At 45.0% G+C, this 24,143-nt stretch overlaps 1 protein-coding gene across 7 annotated transcripts in view; it reads right to left on the reverse strand.

Annotated features, from left to right (window-relative positions):
• Positions 1-24,143, reverse strand: part of HMG20A (high mobility group 20A) — a 209,910-nt gene that overhangs the window by 158,079 nt on the left and 27,688 nt on the right. The gene's annotated exons all lie outside the window — the stretch shown is intronic.

Genomic DNA, 24,143 nt, shown 5'->3' on the forward strand with positions numbered 1-24,143 from the left:
TGCAATATACATACCACTTGAATAGGAGACATTACACTCACACAAGTGCTCTGTATACACGTTTTTAACTAAGGTAGGAAGCCATCTGAATAAAATTTACCTCAAATAGGCATTCCTTACCCTATTTTAATATCACTTATCTTTATCTACATTCATTTGGCCCCATACCTGCACTTCATCTATACGGCAGTCGGATTGAAGATCTCCGCCAAAGAGCCCCTTTTTAGGGAGCCCGTCGGGCATTGCACCGCCGGCCCGACGAGGAGCAGCCCAAATGATGAAGCATGACACCTGCAAGGGTGTGTGAGGGCATTTATATCCGACATAAGGATTTTCCACACTGACTGTACGGTGTGTTTTATCCTCCTAAAGCCTCTTGCGTTTACACTACTCTGTCTCCTTCTTCTCTGAGGAACTATAGGAACATTTTTTGCTATTATTGTACTAGGGCCCCTGTTTCTATTGGACCTCCCATTCCTTTGTGAGTGGAAAACGGCCTCTCCTGTCCCTCCATTTGTCCTCCAAAAATGGTTCCTGCCATGACATACGCCTGTCTCACAGATTGTGGTCTTCTTGGACCGGGAAGGGCGCCCAAAGCACTACTCTCATAGTGTTGGAAGGCTACCGCCTTCACCGAGAGTTAAGCAGCATGAGCGTGGTGGTGGCAGCATATACGTACAAGTTAATTCACCTTTTTAAAGTTCAGCTACTGCGTGCTTAGCTCACACTTAGCCTACATCAGGTAGATGTAGAGCGCTGCAAAGCGCAGGAGTCGTGACTCTGCGTTGGATGTGTGTGTACCTAAGAAGTGTACAATAGAAAGGAACTGCATGGTTTGTGGGCCTCTGCTATAGGACCAGACACGTAATTACAGGAATCGCGCTTTTGTTAAAGATTTTAGCATAAATTTTGCCCTCTCGATTTCGAAAGGATATTCGTCATAGCTTGCCAGGTTTAGCCGGTCCTTCCTCTTCTCTGGTAGCAACGATTGGAGGCTTTCATACGCATCCCAGGTACCATAACTGTGATACTAAAGTGATTAAAGAGGGATGGACATGGCTTTTTTGTTTTGTGTAAAATACATTGGCAAAGCAATCTTTTTCCGATATTGAAGCATTTAAATAATCCCTTTCCTGCTGACATATGTTATATGGCTGAATATTGTCTAAAATGGTGCAATATTATATTTGCCACACTTATGTACAATTGTGTAGAGTTGCTCATAAAATGTTTTTATGGTCTGTAGTAGTGCGTTGTAATGTGTCAAAATGTCATTATTCTTTTCAGTGGCATTAATGAGGTCCATTTTTCTTTTCATCCGAAAGTGAGCCGCCACCATTGTAAAGAACCAAGGGCCCCAGTGAGACCAAAGAGCAGCACAGCAATCTAAAAATACTCCTCTCCCGCCATGAACCACAGGTAGAGCTGATGGGTCGGCAGGACAGGAATATGGCTTCAGGTCCAACACCACCATCCAGTCTCCAGGGTTGAGGGCAGGAAAAACCTGGGCCAGAGTGAACATTTTTAATTTCTCCTTCTGGAGGAAGGCGTTGAGAGGGTCCAGGTCTAGAATAGGTCAACGGTCTCCATCCTTATTGGGCACCAGAAAGTAGCAGGAATAGTGACGCCTACTTCTGGCACTGGCACCCTCTTGACTGCCTTTTGGTTAAAAGGGCTTGCACTTCCAGTCGTAAAACGGAGAGATGGCCCTTCGGCAGTCAATGTGGGACGGGGGAAGGTGCAGCAGCAGAGATAAAGGGCATGGCATATCCCTTGGAACAATCTGCAGGACCCACCTGTCGGATGGAATTGTCTGTCGGTCCTGCCACCCACCTGTCACTGCAAGGGCACGATAGAGAGGTTTGGCAGGTGGTGCCGCGGGGGGTGGAAGCATGGGGCTAAGCAACGCACGGAGCTTGGCCTTTAGGGTGCTGGGCACCATAGGCTCTATTGCACAGCTACTGGGTTCCCTGTGGGGGGGCTGGGTAGGTTGGCAGTATAGGGTGCCTCAGTCAAAGCCGCGAAAAGAACAGTGGAACTGTTGGGGCTGGCCGGATGGAAAGACCCACACAGCAAGCAACTCAACTCTCATGAAAGTACTCAAGAGTGGAATCAGCTTTCTCCCCTAACAGGCGAGTCCCATCAGAGGGCATGTCCATTAAGGAGGAATGGATGTCGCCATGAACATGGTCGATCGCAGTTACGCATGGCGTAGAATGGCAACGTTGATGGCCTGTCTGATTGAATGGGTTGTGTGCAAGCCGCAAGGAATGAACTTGGCAGCATACAACAATTATCTTGGATCACCTGAGAAAGAATGGGGTGAAGGTCTTTGGGCAGATCAGGGAGGTCCTGTACCACGCAGTCCCAAAGCTTGTGGGAGTAACGTCTCAAAAAACAGCTGGCGTTAACAGATCGGATGTCCAAGCTGGTAGAAAAAAAAGACGCATCTGACTAATATTTCCTCTAGCTTAGATTTCCTGTTGGGTGAGTGGTGGAAAACATGTTGGGATTAGAACAGCTGGTGGAAGCCTGCACCACTAGGCTTTCTGGTGAGGAGTGCTTTGAAAGAAAAACAGGGTCGTTCAGAGCAGGGCAATGGTGCCTGGCAATATAACTACTGACTGGGGTGCCAGAGAAAGTTTTGGCCCAAGTTTCCAATAAGGTATCTATCAGTGTCTCTTTAAAGTGCAGAAGGAGCTCAGAGGACATTTGTCTCGGAGGGAGAACTCCCCTCAAGACATTAGTTTTCAGTCTAAAGGGAGGAGGGGGGGTGATCAATTACTTTTGTCGCCCTACGCTTTACGATGGCTAGGAGCCAGATTCTTCTGTGGTTGGACCAGCTGTAGAAAACAGGCTTGTTCCTGCAGAAGTATTGAGGCCACCAGCCTCTTGTAAGCCTTCATACCAATTGTCATTTTGATAGGGATGTGCAAGCTCGTCAAGCATGTCAAAATCATTTTCAGAGCCAGTCCCAAAAAGGAAATGTAGAGCATGTTGTCAAGGCTGAACATTTAGCTGGGTAAGCAATGTTTCGTGCAGATTCTGTGGGACATCAACTGAGATTGGACTGTCCTTGGAGAGGACAATCAGGCTGCGTCTTCGGGCAGTGAAGTCAGCTCTATGTGCCTGGGACAGGCATGGGTTGTGGCACCAGCATCAGATTCGGAGCCAGAGGCAAAGAAAGAGTGGAGGGTGCAGCTGAAGCAGAGGTCGAACCTACAAGTGGTATCCCAGGTTGAAGGCCTTTAGATTCTTTGGGGGCCGAAGGCGTGACAGAGGAAGTCAGAAGAGATCCAAAGTTCCGGTGCATTGCTGCATGGAACTCTTCGAACTGATGCGGCATGGCTGAAGACCCAAGTAACTCAGGTTGCATCGGTACATGCTGCAGATCCTGCTCCAGAGTCAACTGACTTCCAGAAACAGATCGTGAAGGATGGCACGGCCCCCGTACCTGTTCAGGAGAATGCAAGAGGTGCAAGGCAGAGGATTCCCACTTCAACTTCTTGTGTTTTTTATGCTTACCTGGGGACTTGCAGCATGACAAAGACAACCTATATAGTCGTCCAACTGCTCCGGGAACGTGACCGACAGCTAAGTTTGGACGCGGAGGAGGGATTGAAATGAGATGTCGCTGAGTCGTCGTATGCTTGGCGTAGAGCCTTGCCTCGAGTTGCCTGTTGGCCTTCTGGTTCATCAGAGCACAGTCTCAGCAGACCTTGGATTCGTGGCTCAAACACATGCACCACCAACATACCTGATGGGGAGCTATATCAGACATTTATAAGCAAGAGTCCCTATCGGGCTTAAAACCTGTCATTTAAGGGGGAGACATCACTTAAACACTGAAGAATTTTGAGAAAAATCGAGATAAATGCCTGCAAGAGATGAGAGGGAGATCCGGGTCTGCATATGGAGGCGCGGAAAGAAAGGAACCGACATCAGCACACAGGAGTGGCACCTGTATTGGCCCCGTATGTCAATTGCAGAGTGGAACGCAAATTGCTACCTTTCGGTTGGCAGGGGTACCGATGATAAGTTTCTGGATCTAGTATGACACCTGGGGAATATTCAAGAGGTGAGGAAATAGTGACTAGAAGTCTCCATAAGAAAATTGAGGGGTTGCCTCAGATTTTGTGGCAAACGAATTCATTCTAGACAGGTGGAAAAATGGACCTCATTAATGCCACTGAAAAGAATAATAAAATTTTGACACTTTACAATGCACTACTACAGACCATAAAAACATTTTATGAGCAACTTACACAATTGTACATAAGTGTGGCAAATATAATATTGTACCATTTTAGACATTATTCAACCATATAGCATATGTCAGCAGGAAAGGGATTATTTAAATGCTTCAATATCTGAAAAAGATTGCTTTGCCAATGTATTTTACACAAAACAAAAATGCCAGGTCCATCCCTCTTTAATCACTTTAGTATCACAGTTATGGTACCTGGGATGCGTATGAAAGCCTCCAATCGTTGCTACCAGAGAAGAGGAAGGACCGGCTAAACCTGGCAAGCTATGACGAATATCCTTTCTAAATCGAGAGGGCAAAATGTATGCTAAAATCTTTAACAAAAGCGCGCTTCCTGTAATTACGTGTCAGGTTCTCTAGCAGAGGCCCGCCCACAAACCATGCAGTTCCTTTCTATTGTACACTTCTTAGGTACACACACATCCAACGCGGAGTCACTACTCCTGCACTATGCAGCACTCTACATCTACCTGATGTAGGCTAAGTGTGAGTTAAGCACGCAGTAGCGGAACTTTAAAAAGGTGAATGAACTTGTACGTATGCTGCCACCACCGCGCTCATGCTGCTTAACTCTCGGTGAAGGCGGTAGCCTTTCAACACTATGAGAGTAGTGCTTTGGGCACCCTTCCCAGTCCAAGAAGACCACTATCTGTGAGACAGGCGTATGTCATGGCGCACACGCATGAACCATTTTTGCCCATGACACAAAACAAAATCAGCATTAGGGATCCAGACAATAGTACTCAGCGCAGGGATGCAAGTCTCTTATAATGGAGAGAACTTTTCCGTCCCAACAAAAGCCCCTCACAGATCAGAACACCTCGAACCAACTCCTGACCTGGAGAGGTTGGGTGGTCAGATTGGTAAAACCAGTGGGAAGTCTGTTAGCATTCCCTTGGGTCAATCTGGCTCTGTGCTCCACTACAAAGCCTAACCCTTGCAAAGAAACAGACATTCTAAATAACTTGGGATTCTCTCCCTTCAAAGCCATCAACCATATCAGCGGCTTAAGATCTGTGGTGCTAAACAAATATGTAGATATCAGGTTGAGAGTGGATCACTGGTCCCGAAAGAACCAAAGTTAGCATCAACAGTTCATGAACTGTTAAGAAACCCTCAATCACGTTTATCGCAAGGTGGTGTTGTAGCGGTATGTTCGATTATCCGCTAGTGCTTAACAACGTGACAGCATCATCATTGGGTTACTGTGTGCTTCCTCCACCCGGAGGTTCTTGCCTCTGGTTTTTCCAGTAGTGATCGTAGAAGTGAAAATATAAAGCCGTGTGTGGTGAGAAAATCCCAGTGAGTGTGGGTTAAAAAACTCGTAAAACCAGTCTGTAGTTTTAATAAAACTGGGTTCGGGTTCGTTAAAAACAATTTACGTGCAGAATCAGACGCTTTAGGGTCTGATGCACTAAGTGAGAATGTCCAAAAGAGTGGTCGACATGTTTCAGCCCTATCTTGTGCCCCTAAGGGTCAGGTGGGCTTTCATCAGGACCTAGTGTTATTGTGGAGGAATCTAAATTTCATAGAAATCCTTGAGGAGGGTGGAGTGAATTGTCCAACCAACACAAATATGTTCAATTTGAACCTTGTTTACTCTAGTCGAGGAAACCTTCGGGGACAGGAGGCTAAACCCCGCTCTTGCGCTAGGGAGTTGTCGACTGGTTCTGCCGCTACCTCTCTTTCCCCGGTATACCGGGGAAAGAGATATTTGTTAAAGATATTTGTTAAAGAAGCTGAGTGGGTCGCAACTCCTTCTTTCTCCCTCCGCTTGATTTATATACGCTAAACAAATATGGGCAGAACTTACGCAAGGCCCACTCTATGGCAAATCACTCCTTCTCAATAGCCGCCCAGGTCTGCTCTTTGGGTATTAATCTCCTACCAATAAAGGCTGCCAGACACACTCTACCTCGGTCATCCAGTTGAGCTAACACCACTCTAACTCTTTTGTCAGAGGCATCTATCTGTACACAGAAAGTCTTACTGCAGTCGGGTGCTTTCAGTACCAGTGCAGTGCATAGGGCTATCTTCAGGTCCTCAAATGCTTTTTGACACTATGCAGTCCATACTACTTTCCTGGGCTGCTTCCTAATGTCAAATCTGTCAATTGAGCAACTATACTTTGATAATAGGCATAAAATTCATGTAATACCAGGTGAGTCCTAAAAAGGCGTTCACTTCAGTCTTGGTAGCAGGTAACTCCCACTCCATCACAGACACAATCTTGGCATACAACGGTCGTATCTTCCCATTCCCCACCTCATGATCGAGGTAGACTACAGAAGACTACCTAATTTGACACTTAGTTGTCTTGGTGGTCAGTTTCGTTTCCTGTATCCTTGCCAACACCTTTCCAAGGTTCCATATGTCATTCACAAATTGCTTAACACTGTAACATCATCCAAGTAAACAATACAGAGCTCTTCCAGCCCTGAGAGAACATGGTTCAATAGGTGCTGAAACATGGCAGGAACATTCTTGAACCCAAACTGCACCACCATGAACTGATACAGTTCCTCTGGCATAGAAAATGAAGTCTTGTCCTTAGCATTGGGTGCATAAGGGATCTGACACTATCCACTGCTCAGATCCAAGGTGCTCAAGTATTTTGAAGCCCCTAACTGATCCACAAGCTCATCCGCTTGGGATTGGAATTAAGGATCTGGTAGTCCACACTGAACAACAAATCTGTAGACAGGAGTCGACCAAGGACTACGAGATCTTTCAATGACTTCCAGGTCCAGCATCTTGCTAGCTTACATATTAATGCATCCCTGAACCGGGTCAGATAATCTGTATATTCTGCCCTTCAGTGATAGACTGTCAACAGTGTCTATTTAATGCACACAGGCAGGTGTCAACTCTGAAGTCAGGGAGAAGAGGTTGGCAAAGGGTCTGAACACCTCTCTATACTCTCTTTTCTGCTCAGGCGTTAACTCTGGTGCCAAGTGAACTGCTTCCATAGTGCCATCCTTCATGTCACTATGTGGCAAGTTAAGAGGCTTACTGTCTTCTTCCACTTCCTCAGCTGTAGCCATGACATGGCATTCCGGTGGTAAGGCTTCAACCTGTTCACATTGAACACCCTGTTGGGTTCCCTTGTGGCACCTGTGTCCACCAAGTAGTTTAATTCAGACTCCTTCTGAAATATTTTGCATGGCCCACACCATTTGTTCTCCAAAGCCCTGGGACAAACAGCCTTAAGCACCAACACTTCTTGACATTCCTGATAGTCTGCGTAGCCTACCGGTCATACCATTCCTAAGTTTCCATTGCTTGAATACGAGGCTGTGCAAAGGAAAAACACTAACTGGCAGAGGCACTGATGGTGCCCAATTCCTCCCCTCCTGTCTTACTACTAATCTGGCAAGCAGGACAGATTCCACATTACCTCTCTAGTGTACTGGCCAGGGATGTGCAGAGACACAAAGGGTCCAAACTATCCTGGGTTTTTCGAATCCCCAAGTTTCCTGCTAAGGGCACTTCATGGGCTAGTAACAATAGGAAGTGCCTATACACTAATGGAGCCATTAGCCTCTCGCTAATTCCTGGCTCAGGATTTACAAGTTCACTATAAAGTAGAAACTCCCAGCCAACAGTGTTTCCCAGCCACTCCTTTGCTGACCTGTTCCTGGGCTTTCTTCCTAAGTCCCACACCTCCTGTGCTTCACGTAAGGCTTCTTGGGTAGGCTCCTCCAGCAACTAACAAACCCTGCAGCTCTGGAAACAACCCAGACTCCAGCAACCAGTCCACTTCAGGGGCCTTATCTGGAGCAGAAGCGATGACCTCCAAGGCCACTGCTTTCTAAAGCCTGCCCTTTCCTGCAAACTACCTTGCCCTGGTCCCTGACAATCAGAGATGATCCCAGCCTCACTCGGAGACTGACGTGCAGGCTGTACTCTGGTAAACACAGCTGACGTTGTCCAGACCATAAAGGTTTCTGCTCCTGGCACAAATCCTGGGGCAATCACTTCATTGCCCAAAACACATCAAGCTCCTTGCTTTCTCTTACCCCGCCATCAATCGTGGCCACCTTGCCAATGAGCTCAATCTCAACCCAGGCAAGCAGATACTCCATTCCCTCGACCACTGGCTCACTGGCTACCAAACCTGTATCCTTGGTCTAGGGAGTATCTCCTCTTCCTCATCACCATAGTGCAGAAGACTCCTGTATCCCTCAGGGCAGGTACTTTGCTCCCACTGACACTAACTTCTTGCATAAATCCCATTGTATTAGGATGGATATGCTGTAGACCATCTGGGCCCCTCTCTCAAATGTCCATGGCTACTAGACTGAGCATAACCAGTCTCTCTCTCTCTGGTATATTCATCCACATGTAACATGCCTGCTATAAAGGGTGTTGCTGGGTCAAGTATGTTCTTGCTCTTGATAATCTCCCTTTTAATGTCCCGCATTGTGGCACTTAAAACAAGTCCCCATCTTGGACCTGGAAGGGATTCCTTGCCTTCCTATCTCATGATGCTCCTTCCCGGCTACACCATTGCCATTCCTATGTTTCATGGACTTTTCCCAAGTCCCATGAGAATTACCCCTGCCATTACCCTCTAGTTTGGAACCAGTCTGTGGAAAGTTTGTCTTCCCCTTTGGCTTAGAACTATGCTGCTCCAGCCCATTTTAGGTCTTGCCTACGCAGCGCGCATGCACTGCATAGGAGGGCCTTTAGCCGTCGTCCTGCTCATTTTCAAGCACACACTCGTGCTTGTGGCGGCATCCACCTTGCGGGAGCGTGCAGTGGCACGCCACAAGCACGAGTGCAGTGCTTGAAAATGAGCAGACTGCGCGCGCACCACTCCCGGGCTCACATCGCACACTTTTTCAGGCTTTCGGTTTGGTGGGACTGTTCTTCGCTGTGTTTCAGTGCTTGTTACTTTTTTGGCCCACTTTTAATATCTTTTAGCCGATTTGTGCAAGTATGCTACGGTGCGGTGTTCCTTGCCAGCAACCGGTCTCCCCACGTTTTGCTTTGTCGCCCGGATCCCTTTTAATTTGCGCAGCGGCGTCAGTTCCTCAGCTCGGGCCCTGATGCTGCATCTCATCTCAGCAGTATCTCACCTGGTTTCTGCCGCAATGCCGAAGAGTTCTCTTGTGGCCTCGCACTTCTTTCCAAGCTTCGCCCGGATCCCTTCTACTTAGCGCGGTGGCGTCAGTTCCCCAGTTCGGCCCAGAAGTTGGATCCTGTCTCAGGCGGTATCTCTCCTGGTTTCTGCCGCAATGGCGGAGGGTTCTCTTGTTTCCTTTGCAGTAGGCGTGGCCTATATTTCTTCTTTACTCCTTTACTCCGTCGGCACTACCTTGATTGAAATGTTGATATTACTTTCTTTGATATAATTCAATACCTATGATTAAGTTCGAATATGCACAACCGTATAGAATAAACTTTGAGAAAATAAGGAACGCTCTTGATGCGATAGGCTGAAGGGTAATGGATAGGAACCCTTCCGTGATTCTATATTACTACATACTACAAAGTGGAACATGTACTGCGTAAAACCTTGACTGGTATTAAAAATACTACCCTTACCCTAGGTGTGCAGAGGGACCCCAACCTTTGTTTTGAACCACATTTCATCTTTCCTTCTCTGCCTGTACTAGCTGCCCGCTCTGCATTTTGCTTGCAGGCATGCCATAGCATTCGGTTGTAGAAGGACGGTGCAAGGCGTGGGGATATTTCTGTTACGGTACACCTGGCTTTCTCTGAACACAGCTCTCTTGCAGCAAAGACGTCACGTGGGGTTAGATTTCGCAATTTCCGGGGATGTTCTCAGCAGCCAACGCTGTGCACAGTGGTGAGAATTAATCGGAATCTGTGTCAGTTCGTGACCACGCTGTTGTAAGCTTTCTGCGCACATTGTGTGAACTCCAGCTCAAGTTTAAACCATGTAAGAATGTGGGTGTTCCCTTTTCCCCCTTTTGTGCCTCAATTCCTGAAGTTTCGGAAGTACTATTGCGTCATCTTTTGATCGTGAGATGACGCAAAGCAGCCTGAGAACACAGGGATGGCATGGCGAAATCTTCCATAAATGCCACATGATGTGTATTAACTGTAAAATGGGTGCTGCTTTTATTTAAATAATGTTATTTGCTGCGGACGCTGACGGCGCCACATGTTCTTTTGTATCCGAGTGCATTTTGTTTTTGAGAGGTGTGGCTCACTGGTGTGGCTCACTGGTTAGAGGCGGCAGACCCATAAGCAGAGAATCGGCCAGGGACCAGGGTTCAATTCCCGACGCGGCAGGGTCGTGGACCAGGGTCAAAACGGACTCGATAATTCTCGCCTCGGTACCTACTCTAACCAGGAACACACTCGGCAACTCTGGGCATTAAGCTTGCCTCATCTCTACAACGGCCCCCCACAGACGTCGGGGATGCCTGGTTTCACCTTGGAGATACCCAGAAAGGGATCATCTCACAGGGAAAACCAGGACGGGTTCCCCAGCGGTCTTCAGCGCCAGGATACTCCCGGGAGTCACAGTGCGCTTTACAAGTACACCCACATTTGACCTCACAGTATGTATGTTGGCCGCTTGGCACGTAAGAATACCCCTCCGAAATAGGGTTTTTATAAATGTGCTTTGAAGGTGGACTCAGGGTAGTAAATGTAGGAGCACCTGGCATTGTATGCAACGCCTTTTACAACAGTTCATGCAAATGTTTAGTAGAAAAAGAACCACTGGAGTGTCTTCCAGCAAGATCTTGTTAGGTCTGCCTGCAGGGGCAACAGGATACATATTGTTACTATTACTTAAACATCTACACAGTGGGCTTTTGCTAATCCCCCGAGGAGTATTACTCTCACCTGATGCTGTTGGCTCTTAGTGTATCATTTTGCCTCATATGAAGTGCTTGCTTGCTTTAAATTGTATATGGGAATAGTGTACATTTCAAAAGAACTAAATCATCACACAACATCCTTTATTTTATACGGGCATTGCGTACACAAAGCGGTAATTTACCTTTAAAGAAGAAAAAAAAATTAGTCAGGACTTGTATGTTAGGCATGCATTTAGAATGGAGCAGCCTGACCTAAGAGGGCCTCTCAAATTCCGCAAGGCTATAAAAACACTTACGGCCGCCGCTGGCTTTATAAAAGAAAAAAAAAGAACAATTATTATTCATTGAATATATGTCAATGTTTTCATTGGCGTTTAACTGAAAATGCTGTGGGTTTGTGCTGAACCCTCAACTCTGAGCTGTGACAGGGCAGTGCAGAAGATTTGTGACAGAAACTTATGCTGGAGCTGAGGGCCTCCAACACAGCGCCAAAAACTGAGTGGAAGAGACAACAATCATTGGAATAGCCAATAGGTCTCGTCTTTGGGACCTTATAAGTGTTTAGCCATGCAACAGTTGATGTTGTTGCACCAAGGATATTGAGCTGCATAACTAAATACTTATAAGGTACCAAAAGCGAGACCTATTGGCTTTGCCAATGCTTGTTGAACTCTGTTAGCCAACCATTTATCAGCTAACACTGCAAGTTTTGTTGGATCCCTCTCTGTCAGATCAGACAGGTATTGCCTAAGCGGGGTAGAGCACTCCTCCTTGAGTCGCTCTGTCACCATCAATTGGGTAAGGGACTGAAAATCCTTAGCGTCCATCCCTCTGACTCACTCATTCCAATCACGTAATACACCATGAATCCAAGTCTCAAAACGGAACACCATGCGCTCTCCTGCATTCACGGAATCTCTGCAGGTATTGAGCTGGCTTCAGCCCAAACTGCCTGAGAGCTTCCTTTATTAGCTCATAGACCATCTGGTCTGCCACAGGTATCCTCCTACTGACGGCTGTCACTTCTAATGGCATGCACCCCATTAAAGCAGCCGTTTTAAAAACTTCATTTAAGGCCTGCACCTTACAAGCTACCTCAAAGCCCACAAACCATTACAAAATATTCTGAACTTTTACATGCAGACGATTTTTGGAACCTTGGCCACAATCTGGCCTGACCTGGATGTAGTCACTTATCCCATATGGAGTTGTCATTGCTGACATCCTCTCTCAAGAGCTCTCTTTTCCCTTTCCAGCTCTCTTTCGTTTTCCTTCTGTTTCCCCTCCTACTCTGTCTGCTTCTCCTCCCTTTCTCACTGTTTTCCTTCTCTCTCTCTCTCATCATTTCTCATCCCAGGCCCATTCTCCTGCCTCTCCATCCTCCTCTCACCTTAGTCCCAGTGAGCTAGTCTTAGCTTCTTCCTCTTGAATTCTCTGGCCATTTCATCTTCGTCAGCCTTAGGTTTCTGAAGTGCCAACAGCAAGCTCAGGGTTTCTGCTAGACTTAACCCACCCAAGGGATTCACCCTTGGAAGTGGTGACATTGGAACCCTAGAAATTTGAGGTGGTGTACACATCTGAGATATATATTCTTGAAACTGAAGGCGGTGAATGTCTTGGTGAAACTATTGAAAATGCATTAGGGAACACACTCGTAATGTGTATGTTGTGTCGATATATCTGTGCTAAGGGGATCCTACATTCTGAATCCACAGCTCTCTCTTCCTGGGTTCCTACCATGGTTCCCTCCCCATAGTCAACTTCAGTGTCATCCCTTTAACCCAGTACCTCAAACTGGTTCCTGATGAATGTAGTAAGCACCTCTCTGTCCTAATGCGTTGAGAGCAAATTTGGGAAACTAGTTCACCAGCATTGTTGCAACACTTTATCACAAGTCCAAAACAAACATCAGAGCATACGGGTAGCCTTTTGAATCTTTTACATTGAAACAGCGCTCCAGACAGTGTTGCCCTTTATCCACATTTCCCTTGCTATTAGATCTGATGCCTTTATAAGGGCTCTACAAGATGAGAGGGGCTTTAATTGTACAATAATTCGTTTGCGGTAATCATTTTCAAACCCAACATAATCCTTAGTCCCCACAATATTAGAAGTTATTAGATTCTGTTCCTCTGTATCACAGTACTCCCTTAAAACAATCCAAACCTCAAGTTATACCATTGAATATATATTGTATAAATACTCTAGAATGGATACAAGGCTAAAATGGCAAAAGGGTTAAATTAAATAACTTGATCTCTACTTTTCTAATGACCTAGAGAATACCACTTCTATTGATTATGAATTTACTATTAAGAACAGTACATACATTACAGTCTTGCTCTCAAAATGCTCGCGTGGTGGGGCAGAGCTGAACAATTAAGATGACTCTTACTACAATTAGAAACTATACATTGCCAATCTTACTCCACAGCATCCACTCAAACTTCAAATACATAAACTAACCAGTTTACCCAATAAATTATTCTGGTCCAACTAAAACCATGTAACGCATATTAGAAGCGGAGGTCAACCAACAAGGTTTTTTGGAGAAAAATGAGGTGATGCTTTATTTACCAAAGACCTTTCTTACAAACTAAAGGAACGAGATATGTGCTCTTCTCTATTCTTGAAATCGATAAACACAATGCAATGAAATTAAAATAGAGTGTGAGGTTTATCAAATAGATTCAGGTGTACTGTACTTTAAATGTAATAGAAAATGGGTGGGACGGTCACCATTTTGTATGTATTACACAATGCATCTTGAGTGCCACTGAAAAATCAAGAAGCCATGCAAATTCATAAACTCACAGTAGTCCCCTGAAGGTCGCTCGGAGTTTACAGCAAGCTGCTCAACTCACTATGGAAAATGTCCAGCGCCAGTTAAGTTCATAAAGGAATTGAACATACCTTAGAAGCCACCACGGACTGCTTAGCCGGCACTTCAAAGGAGCTTCCTACTGGACATGAGATGCACACCACCCCAAGTATTCAGACCATAGGAGAGTAGCCTGAAAAGTGGCGGGACGCCGTATAAACTTCTGGGGTGTGCCTCTTACCACAAGCTATTTTTCGACCTTTTGGCCTCGAATACGGAGGGAATATTACAGCAGTGTCTATTCCTCACAACTGCTATAGCGAGATCTGACCATTCGTTCGATCTACAATACACACAATCCCCTGCTGCGGATAACACTCCTTCAGGACCCTTTCCACTAAGTGCTTTAAGGACCCTCTGGTCTTCCACGTGAGGTATGATGCACTCCACAATAGTGATTTAGCCATGGTAAAAGGTAGAGCTGAGAGGGATCAAACTATCAAAAGCCTTCTTCAACACTCAGTCTATCATAGAGCCACAATGGTTCCCTCAGGAGATGTAGAGGGCACTATAGGTTATGCCCAGTGATGACGTACAGCTGCAGACTCTGGAGTTACTAAGGATTTTTTTACTTGCAGCATTCCAGGACCTTTTAAAAACAGTCCTCTGTAGGGACCTCCTAAAAAATGCTGATGGATGTAAATGACCTGGGCTTTCTCGTTCAGGAAGTGGAAAAGGGCCTCCATGAGCAACTGGATGACTGCTAACAACTTTAGCAGTGGATACTTATCCTAGAGCACAGCTTTCCAAACTGTGTGTCGGGACACAGTCCCATGTGTGGGCGTGTCGCGCGACGATGACGTCTGCGTGGCAGAATAGGGCACAGCTTTCAAAACTGTGTGTCGCAACACAGTACTGTGTCGCGTCCCATGTGTGGGTGTGTCGCGCAACGATAATGTCTGCGTGGCAGATTAGGAGAATGCTCTCTTGGACGTTGCATTTGCGTTCAGAGGTAAGTATGCGGCGGTGGAAGGAGAAGCATTTGGCGAGCGAGAGCTGAGAACGCCGTGTTCTCTTTGAGAAGCAGTGACCACGGAGCCCCATCCCAGGCACTCGGTAAGGTTATCAGCCTGTAACTTGGTTTTCCATTGAGCGCTCTGTTCGCATAGTCTCTCTTTACATTGTAATTGCAAAAAACAGTTTGTTGTTTTCTGCCCTGCGGTTTGCGCGACAAAGCTCTTGTGTTTGCGTTGTGAGATAAAAGGCTCCAAATTCTCGATCGCACCGCGGTGTTTATTTTCTCGAACTCCTTCATAGCTGCCAACTTGTTAGATTGCCATAAAAGTAAGATTACTATTTTTAAAGATCTGTGCCACCTCAAACTGTGCGGTGGTCACAGTCTCTACTATACATGCCGATAGTTCAGTCTGAGGGGGGAGACTGAGTCCAGCTTTATTTTAGCCCCGCTGCTGGCCCTGTGAGAGACCCCACTCCCAACACCTAGGCCTGCCCTGATAGCTCGACTGGCACAACGGTACGCTCCTATTTGTATGGCTGAGTCACCCAACTGCACGCCTGACTGTCCCAGCCCCGTCGGACAAACACAGATTAGGACACGAAGGCCGTGGAGCAGAGCTGCACTGGAGTTAGTCTGGTCAGTGCGCTGCTTGCCCCAGCCTGGACCGTGCACAGCTTATTGTGCTTCTCGAGGCCGTCAGGTGTGGAGAGGAACAGCGAGTCCTGGTTCAAGGGGGCAAAACTGCTGTGCTGCTTCCAAAGCAACTCTGCCTCACCAGGGTGCAGTGACCTGGACGACTGGATTAATTTAGCTGGGGAAGAAATAGTGCATCACCGTTACCCCGGAACCTGCAAATTAAATGGAGGGGCCTCCTTGACTCCTCCACCCCCGAGCCAGTCTGGAGTTCCAAGGCCAGGGGCCCGCCGCCAGTGCACAGTGCCGGAGGGGCCCTAGAGCTTGTGGAGAGAGAAAAGTGCATAGCTGCCAAGGTTTTAGATTGCCATGTTAAATATTCTGATAATTTCTGTGTAAATTTGAGTGCCATTTCAATGACTATGCGTGACACTTTCTAGTGAGCAAAAATCAGGCAATGAAGACGAGGGTAACACAAATATCAGAAATTACACCCCTTTGAACAAGGACAAACTCTAAGTTAACTGCTGGAAAGCTTAAGAATAATTGTTAGACGGCTTTCATTTATCTGACTAGCCAAAATTGCAGCAAATAGCAGCTGAGTGCCTTGCAGATTCCCTCTATTGCCGCTGGCTACATGAGCAGTAAGCATGGCTGCATTGGAAAGCTGCGAGTGGGAGGCACTCATTTAGGTCACATGCAGACTTAAAGCATATTTTCTTTTTTAGACAGATGAGATTACGATTTTAAAAGGTCTGTGCCACCTCAAACTGTTCGGTGGGTGTGGCATGTCTGCCCCTGAACAGGATTCATTGTGGCTTGACTGGTGTGATCAGATGTACTGGGTGTGGACTTGTGTCACCTTGTTGCTCACTCCCTCCATTTAATGACAGTTCATGTGTTGTCGACAGGGGTGGCTGCTGATATTTAAAAGTGGCAGGGCGTAATAGTTTTAAAGGTGGAAGTTATGTTGAGAACAAGCCTAATTGACATAAAAGGGGTTTGTGGAAGGGCGTTCTTCCCCGGAGAATTAAAAAAAAAAAAAAAAAAACTTTGGGCAAATGGTGCATTTTAATTGTTCTAGCGCCACGAAAGCCTCAATGGGAGACCAAATCGATAGACCTGATGCAGTTAGTTATCAACAGTATTCTCGTCTCCGAAGAAGGCAGGGCCCTAATAAGGACAGGAATAATTGAAGTCTTGATACCCAGCAGATAGGCTACCATTGGCATGGGTTGCAGCATTACATATATTTTTACCATTTAAAATACACAGATCATTTCAATATTCTGTTTTCATATGTATGTATAGAAAAAGAAAATCATTATTTGAAAGCAAAAGAAACACCTCTGCAAAACGAGATTTTATCAGTGCACTTCAAAGCTATTCTGTCTGTATGCAAATGAAATAGTGAGCACAGGCTGCGCAGTCGAGGTGTGTTGCTGTGTTCGGTTGGTTAGGGCACTGTAGGCTGACTGTCACCCACCTCAAGGTCAAGCAAGAAGAGATGACTGCAAAAAATACGGACTACACCTCTTTCTTCGAAAAAGCGGTCATTAAGCAAAGAGGCAGGCATGTTGTAACACCCGCCCGCCGGGAGATAGAAATGGTACAGCTGCATGGAACCTTCCCTCGCATTCAGCTCAATATAATATTTATATCAGACATATTCATCCTTCGGGGTCATCCATCACTCAGGTCGTGTACACAGCTTCTCCAAAGGAAAACATTACAAAGGTCTCTCCTCCACTTCAATGCTCTCAGGGAAAATCTATCGAGCCCAGCACCGAGAACCCCTCACACACACACACAAACCTCGCCAGGTGCTCAAGTCCCAGATTTCCCAGCTTAGTGCTCCGAGTAACTATTCGCTTCTTTTTCCCAGGACTTGCACAGGTAGAGTGGTGCTTCGTTGTAAGTGCACGTACGGCATGATCCCTGCGGATCCGGGGCACAGCACAGCTCCCTGTTGCACTGGTGCACACTAGTGCAAGCGTTCATGCACAGAACCTCTACTACGCCACACACCTCTGAGGATTCTACAAGTGGAAGACCACATGGGACGAGCAGTCAAAGGCGGGTGGGTTCAGGGGTGAGGGATCTATATATAATAAAAAAAGTAAATCTTACCGTTCTTCGTGACAGTGCCACTGCCTCAGCTCCTGCTGCTCTGGAGTCCTGGCGAGTTGTAGGCAGCCTCCCACACCCTGCTCCCCTAAGCCAATCACAATGCTGCAATGGCAGCGGTGTGATTGGTGAGGCGCAGCGGATAGCGCCCCAGCCAAGCCATTTTCTCTATGTAGGCTGCATGCAGCAGCCTACATAGCGAAAAAGGGGGAGTGCGCATGACTGCTTTGTTCGGCCCTGGGGCCGACCAAACAGTCAGTACCCACAACAGTGGGTAAGCCACTCCTCCCTGCCCTCGAGCGGGACCGCCCCCCCTCCCTACCACAACCAGGCACTTCTGCTTTCTCGCAATGCGAGAAGCAGAAACATAAAATGATAGTTTTACCATTTTATGTTTCTGCCTTCTGGCACTGCGAGAAAGCAGTGGGGTGACACCCCCATGGTGGAGCCGCCACTGGTTGTCGAACAGGACTGGTGATATTCTCCGGTTCCCTTGCGATGATGGCGCGCCTCATCAAAGCATTTTCTCCTCTTTTCTCTTAGGTTGTGTTGAAGAATGCCCTGATCTCCACCTCCACTCTCTCGCCAGCCTCCTTTCTATGCCATTATCCTCCTTTGTATGGTCACATTAGTTACCATTGCAGCTGGGAGCGATGAACCTTACGCAGTGCTTTAAATGGAAAAAGAGACGCGCCACTACTCACCACATTGCTTGGGGTGGGTCTGGAAGGGGCGTATCTTCGAGGCTGGCATGTGCAATATCAGCACTTGTGCTACTCTCATTAATGACATGCTTCAGTTTGATTCTTGTCATCACTGGATAATGTTATTCTGCTGACCAGCTGCGCCTGGCAAGGGTGTGGTGCGGGGTCTTACTCTTATACTGCACTCTTCCACTGGGTCTCTGCTGATCGCTGAACCTTACACCTTTTAAGAAGAGCACGCTTCTTTTCTGTTAAATATACATTAGGTGAGGGAGTCGCGACTTTAGCTCTGTTTTCTAGACCATGTGCCTTAAACACACAGCCACCTTTTTTCTTTGGCCCGAGAAGACATGAGAGTAATTTGAAGTTACAGGACTGATGTTTGCTTCTTCATTTCAAGTTGCCTGTGCAGCCAGACAATCTTTGCTATTTGTCATAGATGGAGCTCATTTTTATAGGTACGCCTATCCATATTCCTCACTTTAAGAGTGTCTGACCCCCATACGAGCTCATAAACATTCTCCATACATGAGAAACACGCATTCTAATTACTGAGGTCTTGACTAACAGCTGGGGTCAAATTTACCTTTGCGGAATGCAGGCATTGTTTGTGGTCCGGGAGTGTAGTCACAGAAGCAAGCTGCCTCAGTTCGGCTTCTCTAATTCTAATCTAGACATTCATTTGTAAAGCTGCGCACTTGAAACACCATGTTCAAAAAACCTGTGTTACATGCTTACCATCCTATGACTGCTCAGTTACTTGTGCACTAAAGTGAGCCTTACTGTATGCTGGATTGAGATGTCTGTGAATATAACTGTAAAACTAGAGTTGTTCAGTTAGCCATCAAGATAGTGTTGCACTCTGGTTGTTTGTACATTCTGAAATTCATGTTTCAAGCAACCTGGTTTTTTTTTTTGCTGTTAAGTAAATGCTTTGTTTATATTTCTGACTGTCAAAATTGGTTGAGATTCCAGCTCTGTGTTTACTGCTTACTCTTCCAGTGTAAATTTATTGCCATATAGCTGGGTCTTCACTGTGGTGGTGAAATGAACTAAAGAATGATGATGGATTCAACCCAGATCTGTGGCTGGGGGTGAGTGTCTGTAAAGTTTCAGCGCTCCGCCCACCATCTCCTGGTGTTTGCTTTATTGTTTTATAGACTAATCTCAAATCCTGTGATATGACTGACTGGATTAGAACTAGATTCTTGAAAGATGTCAGCCATTATTTTTAACACAGCTTAGGCAACAGTTTGATTTCCCAACCATTTTAGAGGTTTCAGAAACGTGGTCCTCCAACTTAATTAGAATTTCCCATGAGCAATGTTGGCGTGGTGCTTCCACCTTCAATGGCATGTTTTCCATGTGCCGCACTGTTACCTCATTTAGGTTGCCTATCTCTGATCCAGTCAAAAAGGCTTCAGTGTCATAGCGGAGCAATATGTGGTTGTTTATGTGATTATCTCTTGATTGGCTCCATTTCAAATAAGTAGATTAAAAATGAGACATTGATTTGTGTTTTAGGAAAGTAAGCAATCTAGTTTGGCGGGGAAGACCATGGCATGTAAATGTAAGGGCCTTCTGATAAAGGATGGAATATAATTGTGGGTTCTGGATAGCTCACTTGGTATCCTGAGTCTGCCTGAGCCAGCGTCAATGCAGTTATTACTTCTGTCCCACCTTATGCTCAAAGCTCTGATTTAACATGATTATCTACTACTCAAATCCTGAAATGTTACTGGAGAGAATGAAGACTGTAAGCAAGGTGTAATGATTGTTAAACTTCGTATCTCATGTTCTTCCTATCTCTAGACTTCCACATTTCTTCATTTTCCCCGGAAGGCAAACAGAAACTCAAAATGGATAAGTTTATAATTCGGAAGCGAAAAGCTGGTGACGATGACGTTTGCGAAGAACAAAATGTAGCAGCTATTGAGCAAAGTACCCAAGAAACAACTGAACGGTCTGTCTCAGTACGTAAGAAGTGTAAAGGGAAAATCGCCAATCCCCGTTTATATAATAAAGCTTATATGAAACTGGGGTTCACATTTTCTGGTAATGAAAACCATCCTCGTTCCCAGTGTTTTATTTGTGGGGAAATACTTGCAAATTAAAGTATGGTACCAAATAAATTACGCCATTTTACCACAAAACACAGCCATTTGTCAGAAAAACCAGTAGAATACTTTATTGAGCTTGCAAAATCTATAAGGAAGCAGTCTGCATCATTCACAAAGAGAATGAAGACATCAGAGAAAGCTCAAAAGGCAAGTTACTTGGTTGCTTAAATAATTGCCAAAAACAAGGAACAACACACTGTTGCCGAAACCACAATAAGGCAATCTTGCTGTGCTACTGTTCGAACAATGCTTGGGCCAGAATTAGAGATTGAAGTTAATAAAATCCCTTTGGCAGATAACACAATTGGAAGACTGATTTAAGATATGTCTGCTAACGTTAAGCTGCAAATGAAGGATATTTTTCAAGACGACAATATGATCTTTACATTGCAACTAGACGAATCAACAGATTTCAGTAGGTTAGCTCAATTACTCGTTTTTATACGTTTCGTTCAAACTGACAAAATTATTGAGCAATTCCTGTGTTGCCTAGAACTTCCATTGAGAACTAGAGGTGAGGATATATTTCAAACTTTAGACTGCTTCATGAAGGAAAATAATTTGCGCTGGTTAAATTGTGTCGGGATATGCACGGATGGTACACCCTCAATGGTTGGCTCAACAAAATGTTTTATAGCTTTAGCAAAGAAAGAAAATGAAAATATCATATTTACTCATTGCTTTTTACATCGCGAGGCACTAGTCACGCAAACCATTGGAAGTTAATTAAGGGAAATTATGGACAAAGTTATTCAAATGGTCAATTACATTAAAAGCCGACCTCTTAAATCAAGAATATTTGCTCATATTTGTGAACAAATGGGGGCAAGGTTTAAAAAGCTCCTACTGCACACAGACGTTCGTTGGCTCTCAAGAGGTCGCGTGCTTTGTCGTGTATACGAATTGTGGGAAATGATGCTTAAACTTTTTGAGGACAATCAGCAGCACAAATTCAGCGGTCTAATTCAAAACAAACTTTGGTGCACAAAATTGGCATATCTTGCTGACATATTTGAACATTTGAATAAAATTAACACCAGTATGCAAGGAAAAGGAGAAAATATCTTAACAGCAGTAGATAAAATTTGTGTTTTGAGAGACAAAATAACAATTTGGGAAAGGCAAGTGAAAGAAGGCAGTTTTGAAATGTTTTTCCAAAACTGATCAGTGCCAGCTGAATTGTGATATCAGCCCGCTGATTGTTGACCATTTAACATTGCTCGGAGAGAAAGTTTATCATTACTTCCCAAATGTTGAAATCCAAGACTATGATTGGATCAGAAATCCATTTCTTTATACTGCAACTGGGAACTTTTCACTAACTGAAGAAGAAGAATTAGCTGAAATAAAAAATGATCGAAGTATGTTCATGATGCATGCAGAGGGTGATTTAGCCTGCTTTTGGATTCGTGCTACAAAAATGCATCCAAATATAGGTACAAAAGTGTTAAAAATTCTCCTGCAGTTTTCTACTACATACATTTGTGAAGTATCCTTTTCAACTATGACAAACTTAAAGACACTGAAACGTGGATGCTTGAAAATGCTCGATGATGAAATGCGAGTGTCTTTATCTAATATTCAACCAAATATTGACCACCTGTGTTCATCCTATCAGCCTCATATATCTCATTAAAATAGTAAGACAAGTGCTGTTGTTTTTAATCCAATTTTGTAATTCAGGTGCTATGAGAGACAAAAGAGCAATTTGGAAAAGCAAAGTGAAAGAAGGACATTTTTAAATGTTTTCCAAAACTGCTGAGTGCCCGCTGAAATGTGATATCAGCCCACAGATTGTTGACAATTTAACATTGCTCGGAGAGAACCTCCATCATTACTTCACAAACCTTGAAATCCAAAAATAATGATTGCATAAGAAATACTTTCTTTCAACTGCAACTGGGAACTTTTCACTTTCTGAAGAAGAATTAGCTGAAATTAAACATGACACTGAAATTTGGAAGCTTGAAAATACTTAATGATGAAATGCGAGTGTCTTTATCTAATATTCCACCAAATATTGACCAGCTGTGTTCATCCTATCCAACTCATTCATCTCAATAAAATAGTAAGTGTTGTTGTTTTCATTCAAACTTTTTCATTCTTGCACATATTTACATGTTGTTACTCATAAAGGACAACATGTTTTGGAAATGTATGTGTGTTATATTACAAACCATATTTTTTCTTAACAAAATCAATGAAAGGTTTCCGTGAGATATTTTGTGTCCCCATACATTTTGATATTTACAATTTCTATGACATATATGTATTAGTCCTTATCTCTTATATGCAGTTAATTTTACCTCAAAGTGAATGGAAAAACATATGAATTGTCTTATTTTCTGTTGCCTTCTGGCGCGATGCGCTGAGGAAAGCGGTCCCATCTGAGTTCAATGCGCAGAGACCGGCTGATAAGTTAAATGATTGTATTAACACTCACAATTCCCCCTTCCTGAACGGAATTTTGTATAACTCATATTCAGCAAGGCAGCAGGCGGACTTTGTGCATGGTTGAAAGGGTTGGCAGAGCGTGCACCCGCCCTTTTTGTGCCGTAAATCACTGGGGCATGTGTCAATGTGTGCATCATTATATTCTTGTTTCAGGCACAATCCTAACCTTGCTTACACCCAGTTTTGACAGTCTTTGTTAGAACAGATTCACAATCAATTGCTTTATTAACCTTCCTGCTTTCTCAAATTTGCTTGAAAATGCACCGTTTGCCCACTATTTTTTCAAAATTTTCACGGGGAGAGCCCCCCCCCCCCCCGAACCCTCTTTAAGTGGTTCGGCCACGCTCGCTCGCATTACCGTGTCGCTAGGTAGAGATTGTCTAAAAGGTGTGTCACCAACATGAAAAGTTTGGAAAGCTGTGTCCTAGAGGAACAGCAGACCATTCTGCAGTAGAAATAAGAGTATCTAGTTGAAATAATATTCAAATTAGATGGCTTCTGCACAAAGTTGCAGCTTCAAAACTTCCCAACTATGTACAAGATCTCTTTGAAGCTATCTTGGAAGACCCAGACTCCCCTCACATCAAACTGGACAGGACTCCGAGTTAATCAACAACACCCATCCAAAGGTGCCCCCACTGATGTGCTCACCTGGGTTCACTACTAGGATGATAAATAAGCTAGTGTGACCAATTCACAGGAAAGTAGACCGATTTCTTTAACTGAATCATCCTCGAGCTGTTTCATGATCTCTCCCCATAACTCTAATTAAACATTATTCCTTCCAGCCAATCACGCACTTCAAGGCAGCAAGAGATTTTGTACGGATGGGGCCATCCCGTCCAATGTCTTTTTCAATGGAAGGGATAACTATGACCCTTCTCCTCCCTAGAGGAAGTCTGCAAACTGCTAGATATTCTCACAGGCGAGGAGACAACTTCGCCTTTATCCCCCGACTGCCGCCGACCCTCGAGACAAAACTGGACAACTGGGACAAGCAAGCAGCATCACTAGAAACCAGACAGCACAGAAATAACGGGGAGCAAGTAAAGTGTCTTCTCAAGCAAACTCCAGGTGATTGAGGAGTCATCTACATCATAGGAACCCTCCGCTGAGCTGGGACCTGACGCACACTGACTTGGAAAAGCGGATGCCGGCCCACATTGAGTCCTTCACTTTAGCTCCTTGATCTCTAGAAT

The sequence above is a fragment of the Triturus cristatus genome, chromosome 3_1 (assembly GCF_964204655.1).
Source record: "Triturus cristatus chromosome 3_1, aTriCri1.1, whole genome shotgun sequence".
Lineage (NCBI taxonomy): Eukaryota > Metazoa > Chordata > Amphibia > Caudata > Salamandridae > Triturus > Triturus cristatus.